This window comes from Sphaeramia orbicularis, chromosome 12, assembly GCF_902148855.1.
Source record: "Sphaeramia orbicularis chromosome 12, fSphaOr1.1, whole genome shotgun sequence".
Classification (NCBI taxonomy): Eukaryota; Metazoa; Chordata; class Actinopteri; order Kurtiformes; family Apogonidae; genus Sphaeramia; species Sphaeramia orbicularis.
In genome coordinates this window covers 12909370-12936911 of record NC_043968.1, presented here as the reverse complement: position 1 = coordinate 12936911, position 27542 = coordinate 12909370, and positions in this window count along the sequence as shown.

Here is a 27542-nt window from a genome sequence, read left to right as displayed (position 1 = left end):
TATAGAGATATAAGATATACTAAAACTGATAAAAACAGATACTAATGGGATAAATAGTATCCAAAACACCAGCAGAAGATAAAACAAATAAAAGTCACACACTTGTATTAACCCATAAAGACCCAAATATACGCCAGTGTCCAAAAGCATCGACTGATCTAAACTGTTTAATAACCTTAGAACCACGAATTCTATCAATACATGTAAGTAACTGATGTAAAATGCAGTTTTTCATCTTTTCAAGGTCCTCAGAAACGACCCATTTGGACGTTCAGAGGCTTTGTAGTTACTGTGGAAACACTGTCATCTTCTACAACATTGATTCACCAGTAAAACCCATGGATCCAACTCCAAAAAACATTAGCCAAATTCTACAATCAGCTGCTTAAGCCTAATCAAATATGTGGATCATTATCCCGTAAAGACCCAAACAGCCACTGGCGACCAAAACCATCTACTGATCTAAACTGTTTAATACCTGTTGATCCATTAATTGTATCAATATACGGAAAAAATTTATGTAAAATACAGTTTTTCATCTTTTCATGGTCACCAAATATGACCCATTTGGACGTTCAGATGCTATGTAGTTACCGTGGAAACACCGTCGTCTTCTACAACGCTGATTCAACAGTAAAACTCATGGAGTTGGATCAATGACAGTGGATGGACACACTTGTTTTACGCTCAGTTAATGATATATTTTGTTGAAAAGGTCACATTTTCTTCATTTTTCTCTGTTTCTGATATTATGACGATCAACTTCAATCTGAGCTTTTATGAACAGGTACATGATCAGTGAATTAAATATGAAAAAATACCTGAAATACCTACAGAACTATATAGATGCAAAATACAGAGGATAAAATTACAATATAGGATGATAAATAACTTATGAAAGGTTAAATTAGTGGAAAAAAATTCAGTTGGGAACTGACACAAAAGTAGTACTTTATTGGTTTATGTTCAGTTAACGATAAGTTTTCTGTGTTTTTGGAATAATAACCCTCAAATGTAATCTGAGCATGATGATTAAAGTACATCAGGGGTGTCAAACTTATTTCAGTTCAGGGGCCACATTCAGTTAAATTTGATCTGAAGTGGGCTGAACCAGTAAAATAATAATATAATAATATATAAATAATGTCAACTCCAAATTTTTCTCTGTTTTAGAGTGAAAAAAGTAAAAGTACATTATGAAAAGGTTTACATCTACAAACTATCCTTTAAAACATTATGAATAACATGAAAAAAATGAAAAAAAAAGTGTAATTTTAACAATATTATGCCTCAGTTTATCATTTACACATGTACATTATAACTTACAGATCACAGTGGATCTACAAATACACAAAACATTTAATAACAGGTGGAATATTATTAAAATTGCACTGACTTCTCTTGAGACATTTCAGGTTGTTCACATTTGTTCAGGTTATTCATATTTTTTGTGAAATTATACTGTGTTTTAGTGCAAATATATGAAAATATTTACATTCACAAAGAGAAAAATTTGGAGTTATGAGTATTTATAGGTTATTGGGTAGTATTTTACCAATCTGACCCATTTGAGATTGAATTGGTTTGAAGGTGGAACCTGAACTAAAATAATTGTTAATTTCTAAGCGGAATTTTAGCATTTCACAAATTCATCCCAAGGGCCGGACTGGACCCTTTGGTGGGCCAGATTTGGCCCCCGGGCCGCATGTTTGACACCTGTGAAGTACATGATCAGTAAAATAAATATAGGAAAATACCTGATTTTCACTGAAAAAATGCAAAACAAAGAGGATGATATTATGATAAATGGTGATAAATCACTTCAGAAAGGTTAAAAAGAGAAAAATGTATGTGGGAACTACCACAAAAGTGGCACAGGGTCTTTATGGGTTAAAAGTCAGTACAAATAGGTACATCTTTAAAAGAGATTTAAAGTGCTCAATAGACTGTTCCAGAGCCTTGGACCTGCCACGGAAAAGGCTCTATCACCTTTTGTCTTCAGACAGGTTTTTGGCTCGTGTAAAATCAGACGATTTGAGGGTCGTGATTCTGTAACCACACCATATCATTTACAGTGTAGTGAAAGATAAGGATTTCTGCTGAGTAAAACCAAAAGGTACTGTAAGAACTGCAGCTTTATGACCCATCGACACTAATGTGGATATTTTTCTAAACACCTATTTTCTTCCTCTGTTCACGACCTTTGTTTTACCAAATGTCTCTGTCCACGACACTGCAAAAACGACTACAGTAGTCGCTTTTCCACTGACCCCCAAATTGCGCAAATATAACATGTGCATACAAATTTACCTAATGGAAAAATGACAATTTCACCAAAAGTCTCATTTTTCAATTAAAAGTTTTTGCGCTGGCAAGAGGTGGTTTTTCGGGCGTAGTGCAAATGGTATATCACACAATGGAAAGACCTTTTTTTGCAACTAGAGTCAGGTGAATTAAAAAAAAATGGATGTTGACGTACGTTACAAGTGAAGAAGAAGAAGAAACATGTTAATAATAATGAATATACATATGAATATAATAATAAATATGAAGAATAATGAATATATCTGTAAATATCACTGTCACCAGTCAAAAGAGTTTGCTCCCGGAGGATTCTGTTGGGTTTCTGTAAATGTGATTTGATTTTGATTTGATTTGATAAAGCACTTTGTGACTCCGTCTGTGAAAAGTGCTCTATAAATAAAAGTTACTTACTTAGTTACTTACTTAAATCAACACCATATTTACGTTCATTCCCATGTTTATGGAATGACAAGAGGGCTTGAAAAGTCTCCAGATTTAGTGACAAAATTGCCAAGTTGGCAACACTAGTTGGTTTTCCATTGGACATCTGCGCAAAACTTTACCAATATTTACTAAATGTAAAAAACAAAAAAAACAGAAGTGCGTAATGTCGGTTTTTCCATTAAATTACAAATGCGATGATTTGTTTATTTATCATCGTGAGATGACACGAGAAGTCATTCCCTAAACATGGCGACGAACGTAAATATGTTGATTTACAGATATATTCATTATTATTATTATATATTACCCCTCTATCTCATACTAAATTAAAAAACGATTGGGTTTCCTGGTGTGTCCACACATACCGCAACATGTTTTGTTTTCTTCTTCGCTTGTTTTAACGTACATCAACATCCGGTTTTTTTATTCACCCGACTAACTGTGAAAAAAGGTCTTTCCATTGCAGTTTTGCGTGATATACCATTTGCGCTACACCTAAAAAACCACCTCTCGCCAGCGCAAAAACTTTTAATAAAAAAATGAGACTTTTGGCGAAATTGTCGTTTTTCCATTAGGTACATTTTTATGCACAAGTTATATTTGCGCAATTTGAGGGTCAATGGAAAAGCGACTAGTGAGTGTTGGTTTAGGTTGTTGAAGTGTATTCTTATGATGTGAATTTGTCCATAACATTGGTGTGGTCTCCCAAACGCATCCATGCTGACCTCCATCTACTGCAGGTCATACAGTGATTTATACGCCTGGATTTAATGTTTCAGGTGCAGCTTCATTACACAAAGCAATAATAGACATGAGCAAAATGTTATATGACGCCACCTCTAATCTTTTCACTTTCCCTGTCCGCACAGATACGCACGAACCTTTTGAAAAATCTTCCCCTAACATGTCATTTCATGTCTAGACATTCTCTAATTGTAGATTAAAATATCCGCTTTAGTGTCAGTAAAATATCAAAAGGTGGAGACCTTTAGATGTGGCTAAACAACAGTAGGTATCTATGGCTATGGGGATTTTTTCAACAGAATAATGTTTAAAAGCAGCCCATATGGATTAATGAGTTTGTGTCTAACTGCACACCTGAAATTATATTACAGTCTACTCTCGTTAAACCGCCCACCGTTATACCACCATTTTCGCTCACCGCTGACCAAAACCATTGCACAAAAATCCCCAATGCATTATTCCATTAGCTACCGCCATTTCCGCCTATCGCCATCCGCCAGCCCAGTTCCATGCACAAACAACACTTATACCATTGATTTCCCGACCGTTTTACCGCCAGCGTGATTACCATCGAGTACACATAAATTTTAACAATGCACTGAAACAAACGCGCCAGACGCTGATCGCGACAAGCTACGAGTAGGTCGACGGAACGGCCACCGTTCATTTATCGCAGAACACTCAGTAGGTCAGGATGTCGGGAAGAGGACGTGGGATTAAGCCAAAGCCTCAAGATGATGGGGTGTCATTTCCCGACACGGTATAATAATGCTTAAAATGTTTCCCCACTTTAAATGATCCCTTACAACATAACAGAATCAAGATTTATTTAGAAACGCAATTAGAACGGGTTAACGGAGGCAGCATAGACATCATATAGTAAAGACATGCACATTATGGACGCAACCCGTTGTAACGCCATTTTCGCTATACCGCCAATTTGGCCGTGAACGGAAGTTGGCGGTATAACGAGAGTAGACTGTATACAGTTGTGGATAAAATTAAGGGTGGGCGATACTCAGAATTTTGATATCAATCCGATACAAAGTAAATACAAAGCTAGTATCAGTGCTACTGATACCGATACTTGAAATGTCACGATCATTGAATAATTTTGTGATTTGTGACTCTGGACTTGGTTGACCGTGGGGATGTGAGCCTTCCTGGACTGACTTCAAATTAGCCCTCTGTAGGTTCTTCCTGTATAACTTCCTCATTGATGTATTTGCTGTGAGTAATGTGTTGATTCATATACATATGAATGTGTACAGGTGGGTGTAAGTGTAAACTATGTATAGTGAACAACAAAAGAAGCGCAAGTATGTTTCGGTATTGGTTTATGTGGGAGTTTTATAATGAATATTGGTTTCATATGAGATATTTATATCCAGCTGTGAAATTTACAGTGCGTCTCTCTTGCTGTCCTTGTAGCACTGAGTTGACGGTCACGGAGACGGGCCAAGCGAATATGGCGATCCTGATTACGGGTGGTCACACGTGGTCTTCCGGATCTTGGTCTGTCCCGAGTGGTCCCTGTGTCACGGAATCGTGTCCTCAGCCTACTGATGGTGGACTCGTGGACTTGCAGACGTCTGGCAACGTTGCGAGCTGTTAAACCAGCATCAAGCATACCAATGGCGCGTTCTCTCAGATTATCGTTAAGGCGAGGCATCGTGGTAATGCAGTAACTTTTGAACCTTACCATTTCTTTTTATAGCCCCCGGATAAACAAAGGGAATTGCCACTCCCATTTGTTGCTCCCACTACTATATCACTCAGAACATACCGCACCTCCGATACTTTGTACACGTGCTCAACACCACTCGTGGTCGTGTTTGCCTGCAAACACACGCTCCAATGGTTACAACTCACTTATTGTAATGTGTATCTCAGTTGACAACTCAACAGGACAGCTGAACTCTTGCCTAAATTAACGACCAAAACTTGCGTTTCTTTTGTTGTTCAGTATACATAGACTGTGTAGGGATATAAAGGAAAGGAAATTGAGAGGCATATGAGGGAGGAGGATGGGATGGGAAAAGTGCATGGAATATTTATTACCTCCGCCAAGGAGGTTATGTTTTTGCCAGGGTTTGTTTGTCTGTCCGTTACTGTGCAACATAACTCAAAAAGTTATGGACAGATTTTGATGAAATTTTCAGGGTTTGTTGGAAATGGGATAAGGAAGAAATGATTAACTTTAGGTGGTGATCGGGGGTGGGGGGCCCACGGGGGGGCCCATTTCCAACAAACCCTGAGAATTTCATCAAAATCTGTCCATAACTTTTTGAGTTATGTTGCACACTAACGGACAGACAAACAGACAAACAAACAAACAAACCCTGGAAAAAACATAACCTCCTTGGCGTGGGGGGCCCACAGGGGGGGCCACTGATCAGCCTTGGCGGAGGTCTGCACTCTCCGAGTGCTTCTAGTTTGTATTATTATTATTATTATTACCTCCGCCAAGGAGGTTATGTTTTTGCCAGGGTTTGTTTGTTTGTTTGTTTGTTTGTCTGTCCGTTAGTGTGCAACATAACTCAAAAAGTCATGGACAGATTTGGATGAAATTTTCAGGGTTTGTTGGAAATGGGATAAGGAAGAAATGATTAAATTTTGGTGGTGATCGGGGGTGGGGGGGCCCACGGGGGGGGCCACTGATCAGCCTTGGCGGAGGTCTGCGCTCTCCGAGTGCTTCTAGTTATTATTATGACAGAAATTATGACGTTTGGAAGTGCCCTCATTGACAAGTCACCAGCCTTGGCGTCACCCACATTTCACCCACATTACTCCAACTCTTACATCTTTGCACCGGCTCTCTGTCCATTTTAGAATTGGTCCCACAGTACATCACAGACCTCATCCAAATTTATACCCGAGGGCCAGTTCCAGCTCCAGCTTGTGATGCCAAAGATGAGAGTCAAAACCAGGGGGGATGGGGCTTTATCTGTGGTCAGCCCCAGACTCTGGAATGCCCCCCCCCCCCCACCCCCTTATGTCCGAACATCCCCCACGGTAGAGAGTTTTAAGTCTCGTCTTAAGACCCACTTTTATTCTTTGGGTTTTAACTCTGCGTGAGTTGTGTGGTCCTCTGTGTCATTTATTTATTTTTGATTTTATTATTTAAAATTATTTGATTTTATTGTTTATTTAGAGCACAGGTGTCAAACATGTGGCCCGGGGACCAAAACCGGCCCGCCAAACGTTCCATTCCGGCCCTGCAGGATGAAAGTGCAAAAATGAACCTGAACAGTCCAGGTTGTCCAAACCCTTTTGGTTCAGGTTCCACATACAGACCAATGTGATCTACAGTTGAAAGAACAACACAGTAAATAACCCATAAATAATGGCAACGACAAATTTTCTTTGTGGAAAAATTATGTGGAAAAAATTTAAGTGAAAAAAATTTGCATTACACTGTGAAAATTATTGACATTTACAAAACTATTCTTTCACAGTAAAATGCAAATAAATACATAAAAAAACAAAGATGCACCACCCAACATACGCAATTTGAACAATATTCTGCCTGTTATTAAATGTTTGGTGCATTTATGGATCCGCTGTGATCTGCAGTTGTGTTAATAATAAGAGACAGAATATTGTAGAAATTGTTCAAATTTTAGTTCCAAACTCCAAAATTTGAATATTATTCTGCCTGTTACCAAATGTTTATGGAACATTGTGTGTAAATGTACATGTATTAAATAATAAGTCGAGGCATAATTTTGTTAAAATTGCACAAATTTTTCAAATGAAATGTCAGTTTATTCAGGTTATTCACATCTTTTTTGTAAAATGTAAATATTTTCATAATTTAATTGGGGTTTTTTGTACTAAAACAAAAAGGAAAACTTGGATTTGTCATTATTTATAGGTTAAGTCATTATTTTACTGGTCTGGCCCACTTGAGATCAAATTGGGGTAAATATGGCCCCTAAACCTAAATGAGTTTGACACCCCTGATTTAGAGCATCGTTTTAGTTTTATGTACTTGTTTTTAGTATTCCTTTTAATTGTTTTATTGTTTTTATGATGTGCAGCACTTTGGAAATGTTCTTGTTGTTTTAAATGTGCTATATAAATAAAGCTGATTGGATTGATTGGATTATTATTTATTCATTTATTTATTTAATTAATTATTCTTTTCTCTTCTGATGTTCAAAAATCCGCCCTGTGTGGTGTATCTGTACGTTTATACATATATGTACATTCCTTCTGTAAAATGTGCAGATACATAGATAGATAGATAGATAGATAGATAGATAGATAGATAGATAGATAGATAGATAGATAGATAGATAGATAGATAGATAGATAGATAGATAGATAGATAGACACACATATATATATATATACACACACACACACATATACAGGGTGGGGAAGCAAAATTTACAATGAACATTTAGTTGTTTTTTCTCAGCAGGCACTACGTCAATTGTTTTGAAACCAAACATATATTGATGTCATAATCATACCTAACACTATTATCCATACCTTTTCAGAAACTTTTGCCCATATGAGTAATCAGGAAAGCAAACGTCAAAGAGTGTGTGATTTGCCGAATGCACTCGTCACACCAAAGGAGATTTCAAAAATAGTTGGAGTGTCCATAAAGACTGTTTATAATGGAAAGAAGAGAATGACTATGAGCAAAACTATTACGAGAAAGTCTGGAAGATACTATTAAAGAAGAATGGGAGAAGTTGTCACCCGAATATTTGAGGAACACTTGCGCAAGTTTCAGGAAGCGTGTGAAGGCAGTTATTGAGAAAGAAGGAGGACACATAGAATAAAAACATTTTCTATTATGTCAATTTTCTTGTGGCAAATAAATTCTCATGACTTTCAATAAACTAATTGGTCATACACTGTCTTTCAATCCCTGCCTCAAAATATTGTAAATTTTGTTTCCCCAGCCTGTATGTATGTGTGTGTGTATATATATATACTCTAAAAGACACTTGTTAAAGAGCTCCTCTAAAAGAGCTTCCTGTTCAGTACTGTAAATAAATACTTCTACACATTTCAGGGCATTGATCTAAAGTGAAACAGTGATTTAAGTGTAACAGTTATTTAAGTGATCTACGGTGGTTTGAAAAGTAGATGTAGTCAAACTACATAAGGTGCTTGGATATTTTAAAGTCTCATTGGATCAGTCCTAATGTGGTCCTGACTGAGACTGAGATTGTAAGAAACTGTAGATGTTTGCTTAACACCATAAACATCCTGTAAGAGCTTTTGTTAATAAGACAAATCTTAAAAAAAAAAAAAAATAAAAAACAGCCCATAAATGCACTATTTCTCACTTATACCCCCATGCTTTGAGCCTCTCCTCCTTTTCAACCAATTCTACTGCATGACATAGACGACCCCCCCCTACCAGTACTGCAGTAGGACGTGATCCAGTTCTTCTCTCAAGGACCATAAGGTATTTAATGCTGTATTTCATATAGGGCTGCTTTAGTCCCATCTGTACTTCTTTGGAGGATTGGGAATTAAGTAGGAGGTAATCCAAAATACTTGTTCTTGTAATGTCTTATAATTCCATTAAGACTCTTTACCCCCCACTGGGACATCCTTATACCTGTGGTGTTGCCTAAACCCCAATGTGATTTATTTGATTTCTGTTAAATCTCTCTGCATTTCCACAACATATGTTCTTCTTTTTGGATGCCACTGTCTTGAACTTTCTCAGCATGAAAACCCTCATTTCTTCTCTTTATCGCAACTGTCACTTGAGCGTATTTCAGTGGTTCCCAACCTTTTTAGGCTCGTGACCCCATTTTAACATCACAGATTTCTGGTGACCCCATACATTCAAAACACATTTTTTTTTGCCAAAATTAATTTGTTTTTGATCATGTAATAGTTTGCTATACTATGTTGCAAATAAATGTTAATTTTAGATGACATTTAGTCTATATAATGTATATTATTATGGACAGAGGCAGTAAAGCCAGGTGTAGATTACAGCACAAAGGGAGAATTTTATTTTCCTTGGTCAGGATATGTACAGTCAGTCCAGTTTGGATTTATAAGGCTGACAATTAATACTGAACAAACAAAACTCAAACTATGAATTACACTGGGTTACAAAAAAATGTTTTTTGCAAGTTGTCTAGGTTTTTTCAACTGAATTAGGACAATTTTGCACCGCTAAATCCAAAAATGACATCTGTTTTTCTCAATCAGGTCAGGTTTTTTTTTGCTAATTTGATTTTGAAAAATTTGATCTTCTCACAAAATTGATTACATTTTTGTGACTTTATCAGTTGATTTTTTATATAGTTCTCACCCAAAATAGGTTTTAAGAGAAAAAAAAAAATCATTTTCTAACAGGATGTATTTATTATTTATTATGTATTCACCGCAGATGTAGCAGAATACATTAGGCTTATTTTTGCAAGATCTTGTAGTCGAAGCCATTTCATTCACCTGTAATATTAAAAAAAAAAAACATTAATCATAAATTGGCAAAAGTAAAATCTTCAGAACCCGTTTATTGCAAGAAATATGAAAAAATTTTGTATCATATGATGTGAAAATGCCCATAAATGTAAGCAAAAATGTTAAAAAGCCAATATGTAGCATAGTTCAGAAAGTTGACCTGATTGAGGAAAATTAATGTGATTTTTGGATTCAGCACACCAAAATTATCCTAAATCAGCTCAAAAAACTTCAACAATAAATTTGTTGTTGACCAGTGTTATGACAGAGCTGCAGCATCTGAAACTGACTGCAATGAACGTTTGACAGATAAACAGAACCACAGTGCTTCAGTTTCAGCTTCACAGTTTGTCATGTCTTCTTCTATGTATTGTGATTGCCTCTTTCAACTCACCATATATTTTTTTATTAGTAAGTATTTTATTTTTTTTATCAATTACTAGAAATTCCAGGCGACCCCACGTGGGGTCCCGACCCCAAGGTTGAAAAACATTGGTGTATTTGATCTGTTTTTTATCTTCAAAGGACAGTTTCTGAGGAAGCATCTCCACATGTGTCAATACACTTTATGTAAATGTTATTTTCTCTCTGCATGGGTGGGAGGACACATCGTTTAACACCACAAACAAGACATGTCAATATTCAGATACTGTTGGTAGCTCTTGGGCAAGAGAGCATGCTCCACTTCGTTGTGATCCTCTAAGCTCTGCAGAGTGTAACCTGCTCAAGGTTAAAAATATACTGAATACTGCTCAGCGACTGTTTTCACCAGCTGAGAACTGCTGAAGGGTCATTACATTCTAAAACAAAGTGCATCACTTTTTCAAAACAGCTAAAAATGTCTACAAAACTTTCTCTGCAAACACATGATACATTGGGTTCAAAATATGTGTTGGAATAAGGGTACTTCTATGAAACTGGTCCCTAAAAACAGGAGATGGGGGCTAAAAATTCAAACAAGATGTAGATGAATGTTAGGAAGCAAGTTTGGAAGCACTTTGGGTCTATTTTAAAAATAAATATTACAATATAATATAATATAATATAATAATATTTAATGAGATAAAAGAGAAAAACTATTTTTCAGATTAAACACATTTTTCTACTATTTTAATACAAAAATCCGCATGTAACACGGTAGAAAGGACAGAAATTACATGATATAATTTTTATGAATATCTTTTTATTCATTTATTTTAGGTACATTTTAGGAATGTAAACTAATTATGCAAGGCAGAGTTTTTTCACAAAAATGACTGCTGTTGCAAAATCACTCGCGATTTATTTGTGTTTAACCGGGCAGGTTCCACATGTAACACCAGTGGACACGATGGGTTATGCGCAAAACCTGAAATGAGACTGAGATTCATGACAAACTCCACATGTCTGGGTTACAAAAACCACTAGGATCATCAAATTTAACAGTATCTTTATTTATAACGCTATATAAGACCATTTACAGCTATGTTTTAAAGATAAAATGCACAATGACACCTTTTCCTGTCCCAATTTTGGCCCTATTTTTGGCCCCGATATTTTTATTCTGATCTGCCTGGGCAGGGGTCTGCACTCCCAGAACTTTTCTAGTTTGTTTGTTTGTCTTTTAGCAAGATAACTCCAAAAGTAATGAATGGATTTTCATGAAATTTTCAGGAAATGTTGATACTGGCACAAGGAATAAATGATTAAATTTTGGTGGTGATGGGGGTGGTGGTGGTTTGTCTACCTGTAAACAAGATAACTCAAAAAATTATGGATGGATTTTGATGAAATTTTCAGGAAATGTTGATACTGGCACAAGGAATTAATGATAAAATTTTGGTGGTGATAGGGGAGGGGGGGCGGTTTGTCTGTCTGTAAACAAGATAACTCAAAAAAATATGGACAGATTTTGATGAAATTTTCAGGAAATGTTGATACTGACACAAGAAACAAATGATTAAATTCTGGTGGTGATGTGGGGGGGGGGGGACTGATGTAGGTGGGGTCTGCACTCTCTGAGTGCTTTTCTAGTTTGTTTGTTTGTCTGTCTGTTAGCAAGATAACTCCAAAAGTAATGAATGGATTTTCATGAAATTTTCAGGAAATGTTGATACTGGCACAAGGAATAAATGATTACATTTTGGTGGTGATAGGGGAGGGGGGGCGGTTTGTCTATCTGTAAACAAGATACCTCAAAAAATTATGGATGGATTTTGATGAAATTTTCAGGAAATGTTGATACTGGCACAAGGAATTAATGATAAAATTTTGGTGGTGATAGGGGAGGGGGGGCGGTTTGTCTGTCTGTAAACAAGATAACTCAAAAAAATATGGACAGATTTTGATGAAATTTTCAGGAAATGTTGATACTGACACAAGAAACAAATGATTAAATTCTGGTGGTGATGTGGGGGGGGGGGGGACTGATGTAGGTGGGGTCTGCACTCTCTGAGTGCTTTTCTAGTTTGTTTGTTTGTCTGTCTGTTAGCAAGATAACTCCAAAAGTAATGAATGGATTTTCATGAAATTTTCAGGAAATGTTGATACTGGCACAAGGAATAAATGATTACATTTTGGTGGTGATAGGGGAGGGGGGGCGGTTTGTCTATCTGTAAACAAGATACCTCAAAAAATTATGGATGGATTTTGATGAAATTTTCAGGAAATGTTGATACTGGCACAAGGAATAAATGATAAAATTTTGGTGGTGATAGGGGAGGGGGGGCGGTTTGTCTGTCTGTAAACAAGATAACTCAAAAAATTATGGACGGATTTTGATGAAATTTTCAGGAAATGTTGATACTGACACAAGAAACAAATGATTAAATTCTGGTGGCGATGTGGGGGGGGGGGGGGGGGGGGGGGGACTGATGGAGGTGGGGTCTGCACTCTCTGAGTGCTTTTCTAGTTTGTTTGTTTGTCTGTCTGTTAGCAAGATAACTCCAAAAGTAATGAATGGATTTTCATGAAATTTTCAGAAAATGTTGATACTGGCACAAGGAATAAATGATTACATTTTGGTGGTGATAGGGGTGGTGGTGGTTTGTCTATCTGTAAACAAGATACCTCAAAAAATTATGGATGGATTTTGATGAAATTTTCAGGAAATGTTGATACTGGCACAAGGAATAAATGATAAAATTTTGGTGGTGATAGGGGAGGGGGGGCAGTTTGTCTGTCTGTAAACAAGATAACTCAAAAAATTATGGACGGATTTTGATGAAATTTTCAGGAAATGTTGATACTGACACAAGAAAAAAATGATTAAATTCTGGTGGTGATGTGGGGGGGGGACTGATGTAGGTGGGGTCTGCACTCTCTGAGTGCTTTTCTAGTTTGTTTGTTTGTCTGTCTGTTAGCAAGATAACTCCAAAAGTAATGAATGGATTTTCATGAAATTTTCAGGAAATGTTGATACTGGCACAAGGAATAAATGATTACATTTTGGTGGTGATGGGGGGGGGTGGGCGGTTTGTCTGTCTCTAAACAAGATAACTCAAAAAATTATGGACGGATTTTGATGAAATTTTCAGGAAATGTTGATACTGACACAAGAAACAAATGATTAAATTCTGGTGGTGATGTGGGGGGGGGACTGATGTAGGTGGGGTCTGCACTCTCTGAGTGCTTTTCTAGTTTGTTTGTTTGTCTGTCTGTTAGCAAGATAACTCCAAAAGTAATGAATGGATTTTCATGAAATTTTCAGGAAATGTTGATACTGGCACAAGAAACAACTGATTAAATTCTGGCAGTGATGTGGGGGAAGACTGATGTCCGAGTGCTTTTCTAGTTTTATCTGTGTTCTTATTTGTATATTATTGTCTTTTGTGAAGCATCTTGACCTTGACTTCTCTTGTCTGTGAAAGGTGCTATATAAATAAACTTTGCTTGCTAATGGAAGTCAGTTGGGGCTTTGTAATTCCAGGTTAAAGAATAACTTGCTGCATGTGATATGTGTTGAGAATTTGTAATAATTTCAGAGACTTTTATGAGGCTGCACTGTCTGACCCTGGCGCTCTGGAGAAGGATCTGGTGGAGTGTGAGAGCGGGTTCATCCGGTGCACTGTGGAGTAATGTCTGTTAAAATACCAAGACGGGAGATGAAATTTGCTACTTTACTCAGCCCATGTCAGGGCACTCTCAGGTGAAACCAAGAACTCGAAACCACAGATAAGAATGAGAATGGTATGTAATAATCATAATATCACAACCTTTCTGCTTGAAATATTACGTCTATTGGAATTGATGGCAGAAAGGCTGGGACACATGTCATCCCACTGAATCCATTCCTGGCTGGCGAGGAAAGCGGAGAGGCATCTTGATGAAAGACGGGTATGTAGGTTGAGTGGCCACGGATAAAAGAGGCTCCGACTCTTTCATCTTTGGAATCTATGGTAAAATACTGTGAATTAGCAAAAGAACAGGGAAAAGGTCAAAGAATTGCTCCTTGAAAAGCTTTGTGCTTCGCATTTTGCCTAACGATGCCCTTTAGTCATTGTAAAATCGTTGGAAACCATGTGTCTGAATTTTAGCTTTTCAATGCGGGTACTAAATACAGCATTACTGCTAAGATTTAATAACATGAAGCATCAAAAATGTAAAGTCAGACTCAGTGGCGGATGGGGAAATTATTTTTTGGTGGGGCGCAGTATGCAAATCAGTTTTCAGCTGCATTACACTGCAAAAATCTAAATCTTACCAAGTGTATTTTTCTCATTTCTAGTCCAAATATCTCATCACACTTAAAATAAGACATAATCACCTAAAGCAGGGGTCTCAAACATGCAGCCCGGGGGCCAAATGCGGCCCGCCAAAGGTTCCAATGCGGCCCGTGGGATGAATTTGTGAAGAGCAAAAATTCCACAATCAAAGGCTGTGGAACTCATTTTAGTTCAGGTTCAATATGATCTCAAGTAAAATAATTATAACCTGCAAGAGATAATGACTCCATATTTTCTTCTCGGTATGATGTGAAAAAAAATCATTATCCCGATAAAAAATGACAACTTTAAATTTTTGTCTTTGTTTTAGTGCAAAAAATAACATTAAATTATGAAAAGATTTAAATTGACAAACTATCCTGTACCAATACAATGTGAATAACCTGAAAAAATATCAACCTGAAATGTCTAAAGAAAATTAAGCACAATTTTAACAATTTTCTGCCTGTTATTAAGTGTTTAGTGTCTTTGTAAATCTGATCCATAATGCACTTGTAGAAATGATATGTTGAGGCAGAATATTGTTAAAATTGCACTTATTTTTCTTAAGAAATTTCAGTTTTTTCAGGTTATTCACATCTTTTTTTGTTTGCATAGTTTATAAAAGTAAGTATTTTCATAATTTAATGGGTTTTTTTTGCAGTAAAACAAAGACAAAAATCTAGAATTGTCATTATTTATAGGTTATTATGTTATTATTTTACTGGTCCGGCCCACTGGAGATCAAATCGGACTGAATGTGGCCCTAAAGAAAATGAGTTTGAGACCCCTGACCTAAAGAGTAACTTTTCAGTGAGATATAAAAAATTATTTTTAGACAATAAATCTTGATCCAAGATATTTTTTTTTTGTAAAACCCCAGTGTTAGCCTAATTATCACTAATCAATTAATCTTTCTGTGTTTACTCACCTGAATCACCTCCCTGAACAACAACTTCTAAGATGACTCCATCATAAACACAGTCCGCTTGTTTACATAACAAACCAAAATGTCACTCAGGCCTTTTCAAAAATTTTGGCGCGAAATGCATTGTGGGAATGGGAATTCCACGTAGCAGCAATTTCTCTGTCTCTTTGCAAGTACTGAACCCAAATGTGGCCTTTACCTCCATCCATCGAATAGACTCACATTGCAAAACTCTAAACCTTACCAAGTGTATTTTTTTGCATTTCTAGTCAAAATAGCTTATCACACTTAAAATAAGACAGAATCACCTAAAGAGGAACTTTTCAGTGAGACGTAAGAACTGATTTTTGGACAATAGGAAAATTTGGAAAATCTTATTTCAAGAAATCTTACCAAGATCATTTTCACTTGTTCCATTGGCAGATTTTTTGCTTAAGTTTTTTTTTTTTTTTTTTTGCTTAATTGAAGAAAAAAATCTGCCAATGGAACAAATGAAAATTATATCAGTCGGAGTCAGAAGACCAAACTGAACAGAGAATAAAAGGATTTCTTCACCTGCCTGGCCCCACTAAGACATCTCCAAGAGAAAAATGTCTGAGTTTTGAATGTCTGGGGTCACGAGAAACACACACACACACACACACACACACACTATAATAGAGGAATAGAACCTGGGAGTTGGATGTTGAAAGAATGTAAAGTTTCACTTTCGTTTCACGCCACCATTAGTTATGGACTGCACCCCCCGCGCTCCAGGGAAAAAAAAAAAAAAAAAAACCCCCCTCTGTGTTTTTGACAAATTGCACTGTGCGCACACACACGCACACACACAAATACACTAAGTGTCCTAAACAGTTTGTTATCTGTCCTAAAATAAAGCATTTGGTTACTTTTGTTGTCAGTGTTGCACTTCAGTTTGTTAAAAGAGAATATGAGTTTGCCCTCTCTTAATGTTGCACTTCATGTGGAATTTTGTTGTTATTTTAATGCAGAATGTGAACTGACAACTGATTACTTCCGCCAGGAGCTACTGTGATCACTTTGCTTTGTGTGTTTGCGTGCATGTTTGTTTGTTAGCAAGATAACTCAAAAAGTTATGGACAGAGTTTCAGGAAATTTTCAGGAAATGTTGATACTGGCACAAGGAAGGAATGATTAAATTTTGGTGGTGATACGGGGGGGCAGATCTGTCTTGGCAGAGGTCTGTGCTCTCTGAGTGCTTTTCTTGTTTGATTTTTGTTGTTTGTTCAAAAACTACCTTTCAGGGAAAAGTGCAATATATTTAGTAATATTTTATTTATTTTATTTTCTATTTGATTTATAGCAGCAGAATTATATTACTCCTGTTTTTCTATATTCTATTGTCTCCAAAAATTGGGGGAAAAAATGTTCAAAAATTCATAATAAATGCATTAAAGACATTTTGAGGGCTTTTCTTTCTTCCCGTACCAAACCAAACCAAAAAAAAAAAAAGAACCGTGGCTTTCAAAACTGAAAACGTACCAAACCGAAAATTTTGCGTACCATTACAGGCCTAGTATCTGTAAATCAACTTTAACTCTGCACTTGTTGAAGACTGTTTGACACTTGGAAGGTGAGGTTTTTGTACTTGTCAAAGGTAAGGCAGTAAGACTGTACGGATGACTCACACCCGTACCGTTTCACTGGCATGATTTCTTCCCTCTGGGCCAAAGTCAGAGTTTTTGGATCTCCTCAGCAGACCAGGTCTGAAAAGAGTGAGCGGACCACACAGTCTGTTTAATAGTCCCAGTGTCCTATCTTAGACTTTTCCAGCTCATCAGTTTCTCCCTCCTTCCTTTCCGTTTTTATCTTCCTCGTCTAACCTGTCCATCTCTTTCCACCACAACATTCAAAACTAAATCAGACATTTCAAAACATCAACACTGGTCATTTCAGGACATCTGGGGGGAAAAAAAGACAATTAAAAGTGCAAAAATCAGCATTGCAACTATGTCCTCATGTAATTATAGCATCCTCCAAATTCTCTGCAATTTGTCCTCCACGGCACAAGTGTGGAAAGCTCAACGAAGATACAGGAATGCACCATGACTGGCTAAATGCCAGCTGCTGGCTGCCCTCCAATTAATGCCCTGGTTTGGGTTAATGTGTTGTCAGGCCCCTTTGTTACTCAGCAATTGAAGATTTGTGTCGCACTGAATAAACCAATAAACCCAACATTACTTTGGACAAAATAAACAAAAGACTCCCGTCTTTCTTGGGCTGCAATCATGTTACATGACATGGCTGCCCTGACATCCATTTGTAAACCTGTAATTAATGATTTTCTTCCGCCTCTTTTCATTTAGCGAACTTCATAAAATTACATGAGGGTTAGATTGATAAAATTGTACCACGCCTACTACTCCATGCTAGACCACACAGTTTAATTGAATGTGGTTGCATTTCCAATCAGCATAAAAATATTCTTCATATAGTGTGTAGCAGCCCTTGGCATCAATGAAACGGCGTAGAGTTCGACTGATACAAATCATTATTTCATCATCGAGCACCGTGAAGCTAATGCTGCGTTCCAGGCACCCCGTAACTCATGTTTATCCAACCTTCCACTGGTGAAAATGCACTGGAATGGCAGTCAAACCTGTGACTTCCCACCCGTGAACTCATACTAGGTCCATGTACTCCCAGGTTCCGAGTTCTGACGTCACGTAGCAATGGCAGCCCCCATGGATGTGGTGTTTATGCAGATTATTTATTAAAACAAGGTATTACTCTAACATGATTTATCTGCAAATGTTCTGCATAATCAGCAGCTACTCTAGCGTTAGCTAGTTTTCAGTCCATTGAGTGCAAGAATAAATTTAAACAGCTTCTCTTGCCTTATGCACCGTTTTTCCTCCTCTGTTTCCTTCAAATAACCAAAGAACAAACACCTTTGGCGATAGAAATGATTGTAAATGAACAGAACGTACGGTCCACCATGCTGGTTTGTTTACATCGAGCTACCACACTTCCTTGTGCTCAGGCAGTTTGGTGTGACTTGCCTGGATGTTACAAAGTCATGAGTCGTGGTTTGAAGTCATGACTTACGGGCTCAAAAAACGGCCTGGAATGCAGCATAAAACACAAACATTTGTACATAAGTTATTTTGTAAGTTTACTTAGGTTACATTTCCTTTGAAAGCACAGACATTGTTACAAAGAAACAAGACATATTACTCATAATTAAAATTGTAATTTAATACACATATATTTCAAACAAAAGAACAAAACATGCCACTACAATTAATTACCACCTACCAAGGGTGCAAACTCTTCACTCATCCAGTGAATAGCAATAGGCATGTGAACTGTGGTGGAAAAATTTACTTTTTATATTTTATACTCTTTTAATATGTTATACTGTTAAGTGCATGCTGAGTCATTGTTATGTGCGATGTTTACCACTCTGTCGCAACCCCGACTTGGGGACGAAGTTCTTACCTTGAGTTAAAACCCAAACACCTAAATGTCTGAATGTGTAGATAGAGGATGGCGCCTGTACTTCAGATAGGATTCAAGCAAGGTTAGAGTGAAGAGGTCATGAGGACCTCTTCACGGAGCAGAGAAGGAGTAGTATGGGGTTGGTACGATGTACGTAAGGAATGACATCATAGTTTGAGGGGGTTGGATTTGGTTCTATATAATCTTTAGTTTTCTCTTGTTTAATCAGACTTCATTTACAGAGCTTTGTCTGTGATTGATTTCTCAATAAATGCATTTATTATTTTAACTCTAACTTTCTCCCTTTTCTTTGTGTGGGTTATCAGTTGAACGGTAAATTTCCACGACAGAACCAAAGTGCGCTTTGACACAAAAACAAACAAAACAAAACAACCCATTCCACATGAATATCAAGCTTGATATTTGTTCAAACTAACATGTCAAACAAATCAAATCCACATATTCATTCTGCTCACCTCACTTCTGTGTTCAGCACAGTCCTGCTCTGCTCTGTGTGGTGACCCAAATGCATGTGGCAAAACAGGTGTGTGGCAATCAGCCTCATTATAACCCAAAAGGGGGTGTGGCCACAATACAACAAAATAGGAAGAAAATCCAACAGAAACCAAAAAGAAAAAAGAAATAAATAAAAAGAAGAAAAAGAAAGAAGAAAAATCTAAATCTAAAACAAAAATGTAAGAAATGCATAGAACTGTGTTGAAATAATGCTAATACATTTGTGCACAGACTACTGATATTATTGGACAGTGGAAGCTCTATTTTCAGAAATACTGGGATGTTGAATAGCACGGTATGTGAAAACTTTTGCTGGTGGACGGACGTGACATTACCCATGATGATCTGGTCAGTACCAGTACTTTTAGGAATAAACTTATACAGGGTGAGTCAGAAAAACGCTCTTTCCATTTAAAGAAATTGTACTGCTAAAACGGAAACACTGATTTTTCTTTTGACCATACAGTCATATTGATGTGGTTATTGAACATGTCTGGTGATGTAGTCATAGATTTATTGCATTGCATAAGAGAGAGAAGGTCCATTGTGTATTGGGCACTGAAATACCTGCCAACACAATGTATGCCACAGTGAACAAACTTGAAATTGACAACAATTACAGGAGTCGGGGCTTTGCTTTCACACTCAGGACATAGGCCTACATGACAGTGCCCAGGGAGTTTTCATCATGGCAAGACCACAGCGATTGCAGGTATTATTTCCTCATCGAGTTGTCTGTTTGGGTCAGGAGAGAGAGTGGCCACCTAGATCCCCGGACTTGACCCCCCTTGATTTTTTCTTGTGGGGGTATCTTAAAAACCGTGTGTATCAGACATGTTCCACAAACTCTTCAGGAACTCCGAAATCGCATCACGGCTGAAATCCAAGCCCTACGACGAACACGAATGGCGAGAGAGCTGTGTTAGAGATGCGACAACGAGCACAGATTTGCATCAATCTGAATGGTAGCCAGGTTGAAGGTCGTGCCGGACGACTTCGTTGAGACAAAACATTTTGATGGCGAGTAAACATGCTGTAATGGTTGACAATTTCAATTTCATTCACGGTGGCATAAACTGTGTTGGCAGATATTTCGGTGCACAATAAACAATGGACATTCCCTCTGTTATGCTATGCCATATATCAGTGATTCAATCGCCAGACATGCTCAATAACCACATCAATATGACTGTATAATCAAAAGAAAAATAAGCTTTTCCATTTCAGTGGTACAATTTCTTTAAATGAAAAGAGCGTTTTTTCTGACTCACCCTGTATACCTACTATTGCTAATTCTCCTCTTCTTCATAAATGTTAGTACTGTGGATCTAAAACAATAACAGCTGACACAAAAACACAAAATGTGGCAGTGGACGGATGTGACATGGTTGTTACGGATCCCATCATACTGATGCTCTGCAGCCATGTCACCGTTTACACTAATGATCCCTGTGCAAAAACTAGGATCAGAATTATTTATTGTATAGTTTATCATCATACTAAAGAGGAAATAACAATATAGAACTGTTATTTCTTTCTAAAAATGCTTATTATTAGAAAACTGTTGATTTAAAAAGTGACGTGTGACATTCTTCATGTATGTATTGGCGTAACATAAGCAGGATGGATCAGCACCATACTCCATATTGAACCTGTAAAAATAAAACATGATATGTAGGAGAGAATCTTGTAAGAAAAACTGGGGAATCTAAAAGAATAGAATATTTGTTTTTCAGGTAAATTCAGTTCAAATATAACTTGGCCATTTGTGACATGAAAATATAGCATTAATTATGATGAAATTGGACATTTTTGAGCTGAAAACATAGTTCATATGACCATCAACATGTTGCAACAGAACTGAAATCCTGTAAATTTGCAGAACTTGCATTTACCAACACAAAGTTCCTTTGGGGATTCACTTATATTGATTTCTTATGCACAAAGACAGAAATAAGACCTCTAAGCAAATTTTAGCCGATAATAATAAACCTATCAACTGACCACTAACATAGAGTATATGGGTATGGATACTGCGTTTGTATAGGTCTGTAGTAGGTGATAAAACAGCACAAAAACTCTTATGCATGTGAGCATTATAATAATGGATAATTTATATTGTACTTTTCTATGAACACATACAGTGGATCCATTATTCATTCATACACCAGTGTGAGTAGCAGCACTGGAGGGGTGAAGTGTCTTGCCCAAGGACAACTAGGACAGAGCTGGATTCAAACCACCAACCCTTCAGTTATTGGACGACCCGCTCTACTATCTGAGCCACGGCGGCCTGTGTGGATGTCCTTGAATGACTCCTGTCTCCTGCACATTCAGACACTGCCTCCATCTCAGTCTGTTTCTGACATTGTCATTTTCAGTATCATGCAGTGGGTGGAGACGGACCCAGAACAGGGGCGGAGTTACACTGTTTTTGACAGCTGAAGGTGACAGAGGGGGTGTTCAGTTGGTTCCAATCTGCAGCTTCACTGCTACATCTTACTAGATATGACCATGCCATGGTAATAAAGGCATTTTAATGTTTAAAGAGAGTGCCTTGGAGTTTTCTTCCAGTTTGTCATCAAAAGGGTGTTTCTTTAGATTTTAATAATTTAACTAGAAGCACTCGGAGAGCGCAGACCTCCGCCAAGGCTGATCAGTGCCCCCCCCCGTGGGCCCCCCTATGCCAAGGAGGTTATGTTTTTGCCAGGGTTTGTTTGTTTGTCTGTCTGTCTGTTTGTCTGTCCATTAGTGTGCAGCATAACTCAAAAAGTTATGGACAGATTTGGATGAAATTTTCTGGTCTGCGCCCCCCCCGTGGGCCCCCCCACCCCCGATCACCACCAAAATTTAATCATTTCTTCCTTATCCCATTTCCAACAAACCCTGAAAATTTCATCAAAATCTGTCCATAACTTTTTGAGTTATGTTGCACACTAACGGACAGACAAACAGACAGACAGACAAACAAACAAACAAACCCTGGCAAAAACATAACCTCCTTGGCGGAGGTAATAATAGGGGGCAGCCATGGCTCAGGTGGCAGAGCAGGTCGTCCAATAACCAAAGGGTTGGCGGTTATGTTTATGTTTATGCATTTGGCAGACGCTTTTTTCCAAAGCGACTTACAGGAGAAAACCAATTAAATCACTCAATCAATCAAATTTTATTTATATAGCGCCAGATCACAAAAAAAGTTATCTCTTGACATTTTATATATAGAGTTGGTCAAAACCAGACTCTACGTCAATGTACAGAAACCCAACAGAATCCTCCAGGAGCAAACACTTGTGACTGGTGACAGTGGCGAGGAAAAACTTCCCTTTAACAGCAGAAACCTGGAGCAGACCCAGACTCCTGGAGGATGGACATCTGCCTTGACCAGTTGGGGTTAAAGAGAGAGAGTAGAGAAGGGGAAAAAGAGAGAGCGATAGAGATAGAGACTGGGGGAGAGGGGGAGAAGGGGGGAGTAGGGGGAGACACATGGAGGCTGTTGAGGATAAGTGAGTGGTGATGAGGGCAGGGAAGAGGCCGGACCACCGCAGCAGGTCCAGAGATAATCCTGGAAAAACCTTATTAGAATTAGGTTAGAATCCTGCTCTATCCTAGTCAGTCCATTGTGTCCTTGGGCAAGACACTTCACCCTCGTTGCCTCCAGTGCCACTCACACTGGCGTATGAATGCGTATGAATGTTTGTTGGTGGTCAGAGGGGCTGTAGGTGCGAATTGGCAGCCACGCTTCTGTCAGTCTGCCCCAGGGCAACTGTGGCTACAGATGTAGTTTACCACCACCAGGGGAGAATGTGAGAGCGAATGAATAATGAATCAATAATGTAAAGCGCTTTGGGTGTCTAGAAAAGCGCTATATAAAATCTAATCCATTATTATTATTATTAATTTTACCTTTTAAGAGCTGCACAGTTTTGCTTTTTTTGTATGATATAATATTGCAAAAAATAGTTTGAAGTATTTCCATGGATCTTTTGTTGAATTCATTTCCATACTGTAACTAGAAAAGAACTCAGAGAGCGCAGACCTCCACCAAGGCAGATCAGTGCCCCCCCCAACATTTTTCCCCCAATTTTTGGTGACAATAGAATATAGAAAAACAGGAGTAATATAATTCTGCTGCTATAAATCAAATAGAAAATAAAATAAATAAAATATTACTAAATATATTGCACTTTTCCCTGAAAGGTAGTTTTTAAACAAACAACAAAAATCAAACAAGAAAAGCACTCAGAGAGCGCAGAGCTCCACCAAGACAGATCTGCCCCCCCCCCCATCACCACCAAAGTTTAATCATTTGTTCCTTGTGCCAGTATCAACATTTCCAGAAAATTTCATGAAAATCCACCCATAACTGTTTGAGTTATCTTGCTAACAGACAAACAAACAAACAGACAAACCCCAATGAAAACATAACCTCCGCCGTTACATTTGCTGTAGGTAAATCTGAGGATTCCTGCTTACTATACTCCCACACCACTCTGTGAAGACGTCCTCATCCTCTTTGCTACCCTGTGATGATGTCTCTAGTGGAGCTGAAATGATTAATCGACTCAAAGTGATCCAAAAAAATCATTCAACTACAATTCTCCTGAATCAAAGCTTTGTTTCCTTCATTTCTCTGCTGTTAAACATTGGTTCCACTGTGTGTTTCTCACGGATGCTTATTGTGATGCACGAAGAAACTCCTATTCAGGAAAATTGCAATAGAATATTTCCCTTCAATCAATTCGAGTCGATTAATCGAATCGTGAATTTTTGCATTCGCTTCAAGCACCTAATCGATCAACTGTTTCCGCTCTAGTCTCTTGATCTGCCTGATGCCGAATCAAAACTGACCATGTTAAAATTGGATAATATAGTCCAGTGGTTCCCAACCTTTTTTGGCTCGTGACCCCATTTTAACATTTAAAACCAAATTAAAAACATTTTTATTCTCATTAGCCTTTGAAAGGAGATAAAAATGGGGTCACAATTCAGGAACCAGGAATGTGCGGTTTTTTATTTTAATTTTATTTTATTGTATTTCTGTTTTTATTTTTTATTTTATTGTATTTCAAATTTCATCTTATTTCTTGCACTTCAAAAATTCTATGCATAATCAAATATTTTAATGTGCGCTGCTTTTATATTTATTTTTATTTTATTGTATTTCTCATCAAATCTTAATGTATTTTTATTGTATTTTTTTCAATCAATGTGAAGTACTTTGGGCTACAATTTCTGTATGAAAGGTGCTGTAGAAATAAAGTTTATTATTATTATTATTATTATTATTATTATTATTATTTAACATCACAAATTTCTGGTGGCCCCAGACATTCAAAACAGAGACTTTTTGTTTTTTGCTAAAATTAATTTGTTTTGATCATGTAATAGTTTGCTGTACTATGTTGGAAATAAATGTTATTTTTAGGTGACATTTAGTCTATATAATGTATATTATTATGGATGGAGGCAGTAAATCCAGGTGTAGATTACTGCACAAAATGAGATTTTGATTTTCCTTGGTCAGGATATGTACAGTCATCCAGCTTGGATTTACAAGGCTGACAATTAATACTGAACAAACAAGAACTCAAACTATGAATTATGAAAGAGCTGCAGCATCTGAAACGACCACAATGAACATTTGACAGACAAACAGAACCACGTGCTTCAGTTTCAGCTTCAGAGTTTGTCAATTACTAGAATTTCAGGCGACCCCATTTGAATTCCAGGCGACCTCATGTGGAGTCCCGACCCCAAGGTTGAAAAAGAATTTGTCTATCCTATTAATATGGGTAACAGGGTTGAGTGAGGTAGAGTGAGACATTCAATCAAGGCTCACAATCTTATGAAAATATGAAAAATAGAAGAGAGGACATACATTTGCTCTACCCATTCTTTTGGAAGACTGTTTGATGATGTCAATTCCAGCATATCATGTGATTCACTGCTTTCTTCTTCTTCTACCATGCTAAAAGGTTATGGGTAACAGGGTTGAGTGCATGTTGTGGGCACAGGTTCCATGCATAATAATTATTTTTAAAATATATGTTAATTAAAAATTTTTTCCCGCAATTACAAGAGACACAATGAAACTAGTCATACCAAAAAAAAGAGATTTAAATTTCATTTAACTGTTTTATTTGAGATTCAATTGGTCATCAGGGGTTTGGACAAGTGAAAAATGGCATTTTAGGGGGTACTCCAGACTTATTTGGTATTTTTAAAAACTATTTACAAACATTCTTTTCTCCCAGTTTTTTTTAGATTTGGTCTCAGGATGAGTAAATTTACACAGAAACTCCATGTTTTAGTATTTTGTACATGGATTATTTAAAATTTGATGGGTGGGACGTCAAATGTCCTCCAATTCTGGAATGACCCATATAGTGCAAAGTGAATATGAAAGACTAAGATAAAATACCTATTATTTTGCTTTCTGTTCCGTGGTCTTATTCTGTAAAAACAACTATATTAAATATTAAGTGCTTAGATTGTCCTTAAATATATGAAGTGTTAGAAATGAATCATATATCACATCATTTCTTCAGACTTTGTTGAACTCTGGCAGTTGGAGATTCTCCATCTTCCATCTTGTCCATTTAGCTGCAGATAGTTCATCACATCAGTCACACAAGCGTCTACCTGGTCCTGACACTCAGACTCCCGCCCATCCCTGACACTACTGCAGAGTCATCTGAGGCTTTCTGCAGAAAGCATGATGACTCCTGGGTGTATTTGAAGTCTGCAGTGTACAGTGTGAACATGAAAGGAGACAGCACTTCTCCCTGTGGGGCTGCAGAGCTTCTCACCAGCTGTTCCAGCACACAGAGCCACAGCTGCACAAACCCAATTTCAGGTATTATTTTTGTATTTCAACACACGCTATATGTCGTCAACACCTAGAACTGCTTCAGCTTGATAACTAAAAAAAGAATCGGGTAAGTGCTTTAATTTGACATTTAAGTTTAACCCTTTATAGGGCACTAGAATTCAAAATTTCAACGTTATCGTGTTTTGAAAGCAGGTAGGCCAGGCAGGTTTATTTATATAGCACATTTGATGTACAAGACAATTCAAAGTGCTTTACATAAAAAAACAAAAGCATTACAGCAGGGGGCAGGGGAAGCAATCAGAAGTATAGGCAAAAAAAAACAAAACAAATAAAACTACAGAAACGTATTGCATTCACACAAAAAATTAATTCTGCTCGGTTTTTTCCGAATTAACAACATAATTATCTTGTTAATTCAGAAAAACAGAGCCGAATTTAAATTTTGTCAGAAAACAGTATTTCGTTAATTCAGAAAAACAGAGCCAAATTTATTTTATTGTGTGAATGCAATATGCTTCCATATAAAACAGATAAACAGATCAAACCGATAAAACCAATAAAACAGATTAACAGACAATACTTTAAGCTTAAAAGAAACAGTGCAGATGTGAACTTCTGAATAAAAACTCTATTCAAATGCAGCTGAAAAAAGAAGAATTTATTACTTTTGTGAAATTTTTCAACATTTTTTTACCTCCGCCAAGGAGGTTATGTTTTTGCCAGGGTTTGTTTGTTTGTCTGTCCGTTAGTGTGCAACATAACTCAAAAAGTTATGGACAGATTTGGATGAAATTTTCAGGGTTTGTTGGAAATGGGATAAGGAAGAAATGACTAAATTTTGGTGGTGATCGGGGGTGGGGGGGCCCAAAGGGGGGGGCCACTGATCATTAGTGTGCAACATAACTCAAAAAGTTATGGACAGATTTGGAGGAAATTTTCAGGGTTTGTTGGAAATGGGATAAGGAAGAAATTATAAATTTTGGTGGTGATCGGGGTGGGGGGGCCCACGGGGGGGGCCACTGATCAGCCTTGGCGGAGGTCTGCGCTCTCTGAGTGCTTCTAGTTTTATAATGCGTTACGCTCGGTTTAGGGGTTGCCGAGACGCAACATGGTACGAGACTATCCCTCCCTCCATGTCCCTTAACAAACAGGAGCAAATTAACAAAATGACCAGCAA